General features: G+C 47.9%; 1 pseudogene; it reads left to right on the top strand.

The window, feature by feature from the left end:
• The first annotated feature begins 5,509 nt into the window (after positions 1–5,509).
• Positions 5,510–8,559, top strand: LOC146765186 (feather keratin Cos1-1/Cos1-3/Cos2-1 pseudogene; annotated as a pseudogene).

Consider the following 8,559-nt stretch of genomic DNA (forward strand, 5'->3'; position numbering starts at 1 on the left):
CTGGCACAGAGGGCAGGGAGAAGCACAAAGTGAGGACACATGAGAAGCAGCACTGCATCCAAACACACTGCAGCCCAGGCACCTCCCGGCCCACATTGCACTGCCCAGCCAAAAGCCCAGGGGCCACCTTAGCCAAGTTTCAGCCTCTCTCTGCCTTGTCTCCCTTGCCCTATCCCATCAGAAGCAGCTCCCAGCCTTGCGCTATGACAGCCCCTCTCAGCTGAGACCTCCAGCCAGGCAAGAGCTGCTCTTGGAGCAGCAGCAGGAGGACCAGGAGAAGCAGCTTCCCACTTACTTGGTTCCTGAGGAGGAGGTGAGTGAAGTGGATGAGAGAGCAGAGACTTGGGCTGCCTTTTATAGCAGTCCTGCCCTTCCTCAGGCCCATAGGCACTTTAGTGGAAGTCATAATTTTCTGAACAGCTCATGTCAAATGCAAACTATCCCAGCTAATAATGGGGCTGAGTCCTGTTTTCCTGTACTGCTACCTTTTCATTTCCTGGCTAATTCCGCGTGCTTTCCTATATGAAGATCTATTTCTGTAAGCACTGGGATGAGGGCATCAGTGATTTCCGAGGCAGAATGACGTCAGCATGGGCAGAAATCTTCGTTTAATTGTTATTTGCATTCTCTGTGGGCAGGTGATTTTTACCTCTGTCGTTCCTGTGGTCTTGGCCATGTCAAAGTTGTCTGAAAATGGGCATTGTTCTTGTGCTTCTCTCCCACGTGCCCAAGGACTCTGTTGTGAGGGGACATACTGCATTTCCACAACAGAGTTCTCTGCTAATGACGTTTCCTGACCTTATTTGAATGTACATTTTTTTGTTTGTTCCATGAAGCTATGTGTGAGCTCGTGTGTCAGTCTAGGCTTGTAGTAAAATTCCCGGTGAAATTAGCAGGAAGATTATTCTAGGGGGTATTCAGAAACACAGGATTAAAATGTCAGTAATTTTTCACAACCAGTGTGAGTTCATTAGAGGAAAACCCTGCTTGTCAAACCTAATTTCCCTTCACAACAAGATGACCCACCTAGCTGATGAATGGTAGCAAACTGATGCAATCTTTTTAGTATTTCTCTGACATTTGTGATACTGTTTCTCACAGGATCCTTCTGGACAAAATGTCCAGGACACAGCTAGATGAATGCATTATGTGATGGTTGAGCAGCTGGCTCATGGGTCATGCACAAAGGATGACTGTGGTGGGGTGACATCTGACTGGCAAATGGTTTCCAATAAGGTTCCTCACTTTTAGGGTCAATCCTCTTCAAGACCTTTATGAATAACTGGAATGCAGGACTTGAACAAATACTAAGTTTGCAGAGCATGCAAAACTGGGAGGAGCTGTCAACTCCCTCAAAGGCAGAGAGGCTCTGCTAAGAGACCTCAACAAATTAAAGGTAGGCAATCACTAACCATATCAAGTTCATTAAGGGCAAGTTCCAGGTTCTGCACTTGGGATGGGGCAACCCTGGATGTACAAAGAGACTAGGGGCAGAGGCTGGAGATAAGAGCTGAGGAAAGAGACCTGGGGGTCCTCATTGATGGCAAGTTGGATATGAGTCAGCAGTGTCCTGGCAGCCAGGAGGGCCAAGAGTGTCCAGGAGGGGCATCAGGCACAACATTGCCAGCTGGACAAGGGAGGGGATTGTCCCACTCTGCTGAGCATGGGGGTGGACTCGCCCTGAGTTCTGGGGGTAGTTTTGGGCGTCACAATATAAGAAAGATTAAGCTGTTAGAAAGTGTCCAAAGGAGAGACACAAAGGTGGTGAAGGGTCTGGAGGGAAAGCCTTATGAAGAGTCACTGAGGTCACTTGGTTTATTCAGTCTGGGTAAGGGGAGGCTGAGGGGAGAACTCAGTGCAATCTATGACTTGTGGAGGGGCAGACACTGATCTCTTCTGTCTAATGACCAGGGACAAGACTCAAGGGAAAAGCATGGATTTGTGTTAGGAGAGGTTTAGGTTGGCTATTAGGAAAAGATTCTTCCCTCAGGGTAGTCAGGCACTGAACAGGCTCCCCAGGGAATGGTCAGAACCCCTAAGGCTAACAGAGCTCAAGGAACATTTGGACAATGTTCTCAGGCACAGGGTGGCATTGTTGGGGTGTCTGTGCAAGGCCAGTGTTGGGTTTGATAATCCTGATGGGTCCATTCTGAATCAGGATATTCAGTGAGTCCATGAATCTATGAGTTAATATGTGACAATAGTAATATTAAGGAAATGGTCCTAATTAGCTGCACCTGTTCCATTTCCTGTAGGAATTAGAGAGGACATGAGATGGCTGGGGTTTTTTGGGCATTTCTTTTGACTCTTTAAGTGTGACTAATAATACCATTTTTCTTGAGAAAGTCTGGTAGTGGGGAAAATAGATTGAGGGGGTGGTCATTGTAAGAAGAACCCAGGAACAGTCGCACACAACAGAGTCTGCTTCAGCCAGCTCCTAAATGGATGCACTGTTGCCCCACATGAGCAAATTAGCAATGCTGGTGGTGTCTCCATGAAGGCACATTCAGGAAAGGGCAGCACACTCCACTAGAAGTGAGGGATGACCCAAAAAATGTGAGACAGCAAGACCAGAGAAAGGGGAGGAGGAGAAGTTGCACCAGGCAATGGTGCAGAGGTTCCCAGGTAGCCCATGGAAGAGACAATGGTGCAGCAAGTATCCACAGAGAAGCCCATGGATGATCCCATGCCAGAGCAGCTAAATAGACCCTGCAGGAACAGACCCTGTGGTCTGTGCAGAGCCCATGCTGAAGCAGGCTCCTAGCAAACTGGTGGCCCCTGGAGGACTCAAAGTGTACAACTGAAGCCCATAGGCATGATGCACACTTGACATGATCCAATCTCAATAGTTTTCAGTCTCTGGGAAGAGCTCATACTTGAGCAAGAGTAAACAGCGACACGAATGAACAGTTGTGTACAGACCACAACCTCACATTCTGCATCTCACTGCACTGCTTCAGGGTGGAGAAAACAGAAGAATGAAAGAGGGAAGTTGAAGCTGTGAAATAGAGGTGAGGATGGAATGAAGATGATTTTTTTTTTTTTTTGGTGGCTTCTCATCATCCTGCTCTAGTTTTAACTGTCAGTAAGTTAAATGAATGTTCCCCAAGCCACGTGTCCTTTTCCATGGCTGTTATTGATATGCAACTCTTCATCTTGAGCTGTGACCATTTCAACCTTACTTTTGCTCCTGACCCATAGAGGAAGGAAAGGGAGGGAGCAAGCATCTGGGGCACTGGAAGCCAGCCAGGGTATTTCTGGTTTTATATTAACCATGGGAATTAGAGGTGCATAGTATAGTAGTCCTTTCCTGGCTATGTTTTCTGCTTCCTGTTTGTCCCAGCAGGAGCAGTGTTCTCCTACTGTTTTTCCCCTTGTTATTAATATTTTGATCAAATAATCAATGTTATGATATAGAAAAGGTTAGCTATGATTATAAGTAGAAAATAGTGAAGAATAAGATATAGAGATATTAGGAGTGCTGTGTTTAAAACGTGCAACCATAGAAAGAAACCTCACCAAGAGGTTACTGGACCCTTATGTTTCAGTCAAGAAACCGTAGAGACCATTATGCTCACCAGTTATGCTTGCAAACCCATTAGCCTTCCCATCTTGATTTTAATATCAAGGATTGCAATCAGTAGACCTTAGGAGAGATGAGCAATGATTGTTTTAGGATAAGAAAATTGATTAAGTTATTGACTATATTGACTATTGGAACCAATCAAAGTAAAGGTTAAATTTAGGAGTAGGCATAGTATGCATAATATGTAAAAGAACTTACGTAATGATTCAACAGAAAATGTTTATAAAATTAATGGATTTTGTTTGTTAGGTGGAACATGTTTTTGGAGGAGCTAGCTCCAGTGTTCTGGGCACTTGCAACAAAAAAGCATCTGCCTATTTGCATCAAAGTGGTGCTGGATGAGTTTCTTTTATCCCAGTTAGTGATGCCCTCAGGGGATGGAGGGCAATTAGGTAAACTGGTCCTTGTACTTGTCAACCTGGAGACCAGTGGCAGGTTTACAGCTTCTTTTCCTAACCCTCCATCCCTCACTGCCTTTGACTTACAGCCATTCACTCTCCGTGTTTCCCAGACAGGACAGTCCAGAATATCTCAGCTGTCTTTATAATCCCAAATTTCTGAGATTCCCCATGAGCTTCAAGTGAGATCGGATCTAGGTGGGCATGGTACAGTTCTCGTGTCTTGACACCCAATAGGAGGCCCTTCAGTGTGAGGTTGAGCTAGGGGAAAGGGCCTTAGTTCTCCCCTGAGAGCCCAATTTCTCCCATACACCCAGAGATCAGCAAACAAAAATTCATTTTGTGTGAAGGTCTGGGGTTACTGCCTAAGGGAGAATGAAAAGGTGGTGTTCCAGTGCCTCACCAGTGTCACAGTAAAGAATTTATTCTTAATATTTATTTTAAAACTACCTTCCTTCAATCTAAAGCAATTTCCCTTTATCTTATGACTACATGACCTTGTAAAGGGTCCCTCTCCAGCTTTATTTTAGAAGATCTTTAGGTACAAGGTGCAATAGGATCTCCCCAGAGTTTTCTCTTCTTCAGGCTGAACAACCCCAACTTGTTAAACACGTCTTCATAAGAGAGGTGCTCCAGCCCTCTCATCTGCTTCATGGGCCTCTTCTGGACTAATTCCAGCAGTTCCACATCCTCCCTTTGTTGGGGATCTGCTGTGATAGTGGTCCCAGACCTAGAGACAATATTCCAGGTGGGGTTCAAGGCTGTGTGCTGCCTGGCATGTGTAATGCAACTTCACAGCTTCCTTTTACCCCTCTCTTGCAGCCTTGATTTGTATTAACTCAGGAAGCCAGAAGCTCCCTGAGGTGTCAGAAGAAGCAGAATGCAACTTAGCAGCAACTGCCCAGGTCCTTCATCCCGTTGGAAGAGTCCTGGTCCTAGCATTCCAGGCTCCTCCAGAGGTTCTGAGTGGCTGCAGAGCAGCGATGTGAGAGCTGGGATGTCATCACAGTATTTTTGTAATTAAATGGGATCTACCAAGAACACTGAGAGTTTTTCAGCACAAGGACCCACAATGAGGGGCTGTCCTTGGGGGTCACACACTGAGTGAAGTGGACCTGGAGATGATTTGAGTGCTGGCAACTGAGACTAGTGCTTGGGTCTCACTAGAAGCAGGTGAAGCCTTAGTTTCTGGACAGAGGGAGAGCCAATTCCTAATGGATCTGAAGATCAACATGCTGCAAGATTGGGCCAATGAGAGAGGTCAGTAATGCCTCTGTGATGATATATTTAAGAAGAAAATCAAAACAAAGTCACACAGTTGTTTTCCTCATAGGTAAGAGGAGGAGGTGGGAACATGTGAGGGAAACAACATGGCAACACTAAGGTCAGTGGAGAAAGAGGGGCAGGAGGTGCTCCAGGCGCCAGAGCCGAGATTCTTCTGCAGGCCACGGTGAGACTATAGCAAAGCAGCTGTGCTCCTGCAGCCCATGAAGATCCACAGGGGATGCAGAGATCCACCCACAGCCCATGGTGGAGGTGCCCACGCTGGAGTGGGTGGATGCCTGGAGGAGGCTGCGATCCAGTGGGAGACCCAGTGGAGAGAGGGGGCCCTGCTCCAAGGCTGGAGCAGTTTGCCCTTGAAGGACTGCACCCCGTCCTTGAAGGACTGCACCCTCTGGAGAGACCCAGGTTGCACCAGTTTTGGGAGGACTGTGTGCCCATGGGAGGGCTGCTGCTTGTTAGAGTGGACCCACGCCAGAGAAATTCATGGAGAACTGTCTCCCATGGAAGGGGCTCCATGGCCTCACAGGGGAAGGACTCTTCTCCAGGAGCAGCGGAAGAAAATCTCCATGATGAACTGATCCAAAAACCCCCATGCCCTGTCTCCCTGCTCTGTTGGTGGGAAGGAGGGAGGGGCTGGGGAAGAAAAAGGTGTTTAAGGGGATTATTTTGCTTCTCGTTATCCTCCTCTGATTCTGGTAGTAATGAAGTCACTTTGCAACTTTAAGTTGAGCCTGTTTTGCCCTTGAATTGTTTTCTCCTGGTTCTTATCTCACTCATAAATCCTTAAATCTTTTGTTATATTTTTTTCCCCTCTCCACTGCCCAGCTGTAGCAGAGGAGAATGAGCTTGCAACTCTTCTGGGTGCCTGGTGTTGGGCCAGTGTCAAACCATGACACTTTCATAGCTTGAGCATACTTGATACCAATTCCAACTTGTGAAATATCTGAGAACTGAATATAACAACAGCCACTGGGCCCTTTAGCCATGTGCTAAAGGAGGTATGAGGTGTGCTGGCCATGTACACTGGGCAATAGAAAAGAGGAAAAGGAAGAGGTGAAGCTGTGGGCTGTTCCCCAGCACTATTGTTTTCTATCACCACTGCCAGTGTATTTTGGATTAGTGGTCTAATTGCCTTTGGCTGTAGAGTAGCAGGGGATGTCTTCATCAGCTCCAAGGGAAAGGGCACAAAGTAAAATCCACTGCAAATATCCCACCCTCTTCTTGCTCTTTTTCCTGAACAGACTAGAATAGTTCCTACAGGGAGGATGAGGGGCAGACATTAAGATGCAGTGGTGATCCTTCATGTTGTCTGTCAGCCTCTCCTGACAGAGGGCAACATGTCCTCATTAGACTGGCCTGGGAGATAAAGACAACAAAAGAAAGAGGAAAGTGGAAGAAGGAAATAGCAACCTGAAGCTCTGTCATGTGCCCAAACAATGGAGACCTTGGGCATGCAGGTGAGAAGCACAAGAGTGGTGCCCCTTTCCTGACCACTTTGCCATAAACAAATCTACAGGCATGAAACAGGTTCATATCACCTGGCCACAGGGGATGTGGCCAGCCCTTCATCTGAGCATTGTGCCTGTGCTGATGTCTTTCTGCCCTGAAATTCCTGAAGCTCTCATCTTGACACTTACAGAAGTTTGCATAAAAGTAAGCACGTGGAATACTCTAGGAAATGAAAAGGCAGCAGAGCAGGAAAACAGGACACAGCCCCATTATTAGCTGGGATAGTTTGCATTTGACATGAGCTGTTCATAAAATTATGACTTCCACTAAGGTGCCTCTAGGCTTGAGGCAGGGCAGGACTGCTATAAAAGGCAGCCCAAGTCTCTGCTCTCTCATCCACTTCTCCCACCTCCTCCTCCTCAGGAATCAGGTGAGTGTGAAACCCTTTCTCCTCTTCCTCCTTCAAGAGCAGCTCCTGCCTGGCTGGAGGTCTCAGCTGAGAGGAGCTGTCATAGCACAGGGCTGGGAGAGGGCAGGGGAGAGAAGGTCCTGTGCCAACAGAGAGAGGCTGGGACTTGGCTGAGGTGACTCCTGGGCTTTGACCTGGGCAGGGCAATGTGGGCCAGGAGGTGCCTGGGCTGCAGGGTGTTTGGGTGCAGTGCTGCTTCTCATGTGTCCTCACTTTGTGCTTCTCCCTGCCCTCTGTGCCAGGTGCACCTGTGACCCCAAGCCATGTCCTGCTGCCAGCCCTGCAACCCTTGCTGCCAGCCCTGCGGCCCCTGCCCGCTGGCCAGCAGCTGCAATGAGTGCTGTGTCAGGCAGTGCCAGGACTCCCACGTCATCATTGAACCCTCGCCTGTGCTGGTGACCCTGCCTGGCCCCATCCTCAGCTCCTTCCCACAGAACACCGTGGTGGGATCCTCCACCTCTGCTGCTGTTGGCAACATCCTCAGCTGTGGTGGAGTGCCCATCAGCTCTGGGGGCTTTGACATCTCCTGCATCACCAACTGCTATGGTGGCAACAGATGTCGTCCCTGCTAAATCTGCTGGCAACATCCTTGGGCAAGAACCTCCAAGACCTCAGCATCTGGTCCTGGTCGGGAGATAGAGCTTTGGGACACTGTAATTAGAATTTCAAGCCATTGTTCCCTTCTTCTCCTCTCTCCTTTTGCTCTTTCTTTTGCTGTCCATGTCTCCTCAAGCCAGTCTAGTGGAGACATGGTGCCCTCCCTTCCCTCTGCAGCCAAGCAGAGGGACACCCCTAATGGATCCTAGTGGAAGCTCCTGTTGCCCTCTCTGAACCACTCTGAGTATTTTTTTCATCAATAAAGCTTTTTTGCATCCATGTATGGGCCTCTGAGTTCTCCTTCATTCTGTAACAACCCTTTCAGTCTGCTCAGGGAAAATAACTAGAGAAAGAAAATGGTATGATTCCCTGTAGTAGATTTTCCTATGTGCCTTTTCCCTTGGAGCTGACAAAGTCATCCATAGCTTCTCAGCAGCCGAAGGCCATCAGGGAGACTCACTCCAAAGGGTGAAAAGGGTAACAGGAATGGGGAAGGGAAAAAACAATTCCTGGGACCAGCCCACAACCTCATCTCTTCCTTCTCTACCACTCCCTTGCCTGGTCAAGGCTCCATGGCATGTAAACAGAAGCACAGGCAGATGAGATGAATTCCCTCAGCACAGGCAGGAAAAGCTGCTGTCCAGACAGTGCAGGGCTGAGACAACTCACTTCAATTCAATTCAAGTTGGGATTGATATCAGCCATACTCAGGGTACGCAGTGGTAAATGACTTTTGGTTGAGTTTGTGTAAGTGACTTACTGCTTCCCTAAAGGTT

This window comes from Lonchura striata, chromosome 27 (genome assembly GCF_050655825.1).
Source record: "Lonchura striata isolate lonStrDom1 chromosome 27, ASM5065582v1, whole genome shotgun sequence".
Classification (NCBI taxonomy): Eukaryota; Metazoa; Chordata; class Aves; order Passeriformes; family Estrildidae; genus Lonchura; species Lonchura striata.